Source organism: Cynara cardunculus, assembly GCF_001531365.2.
Source record: "Cynara cardunculus var. scolymus isolate 2C chromosome LG 5, CcrdV1, whole genome shotgun sequence".
NCBI classification, from domain to species: Eukaryota; Viridiplantae; Streptophyta; class Magnoliopsida; order Asterales; family Asteraceae; genus Cynara; species Cynara cardunculus.
Genome location: NC_037532.1, coordinates 3,894,637 through 3,895,693, shown reverse-complemented (window position 1 = coordinate 3,895,693; position 1,057 = coordinate 3,894,637).

The window sequence follows — 1,057 nt, the reverse complement described above, 5'->3', positions numbered from 1 at the left end:
GGAGGGAGGAAAGTTGTAAAATACCAAAAATATACTTGCATTAAAATTTTAATTCAAAATTGCCAAAATTATAAATTTTCTAATTTATCTATTATTTGTGGTTAATATTGGTTCTCACAGTTACCACAAACTAATTAACTCATTTGATTAGACCCCTATATATATATATACATACTTATATATATATGGTTTTTGTTTCGATTCTATATTGTTGTACAAACGAAATTTGATTCCTAAATCTAAGTTATAACATCTTACATTTGGAGAAAGTCACATCACCCCTTTGCTTAAAAAAAAACACGTATTTTATTTATGATTCAATGAATCTTTTTAATATGATGAAATTGCATTTTATTTTATTGTTGCCAACAAAATCAAAATGGCCATGGAACTATTTATTTTGAGGAGTGTTAATGGCACCCCTCAATAGGGGGTGTTGAATGTTTGAGAATTGTGATAGCTTTAAAATTTATAAAACATCAAATCGATTTAATAATATATTATATTTAATTATTATTATATATATATATATTAATTAATTAAGTTATATTATATAATTATATATATACTCTTTATGTATACTTTACATATATTATATAATATTTTTATTTATATTTTTATCATCTTCACTTATAATATATATATATATATTAGTATTAAAGTCTTATTGTAATTATTTTAAAAAACCTCAAATAGTTTAATTCAAAAGTTAATTTTTATAAATAATTAGTTATCTTAATGGATGAGATATTTATAAAAATCATTTGTTTGTTCCATTTTGAATTATTAAGTTATTGAACCTTTTTTTATTGTATAACTTGTTGAACTCTTTTATGTTGATTGATTAAGTTGTTACATTTTTTTTAGTAGTTAAATGATTGAGCTTTTTAGAAAACTGGTTAGTTAAATTATTTTAATCTTTTTAAAGCTGTATAATTTAAAATTTATTTTTATAAAATGACTTAAAACATGTAATCATTTTTACATAAAGTAGTATTTCAAAAAATTCTTGGATTATTTTAATATTTTTAGAATGATGTAATTAAAAGATTGTGAA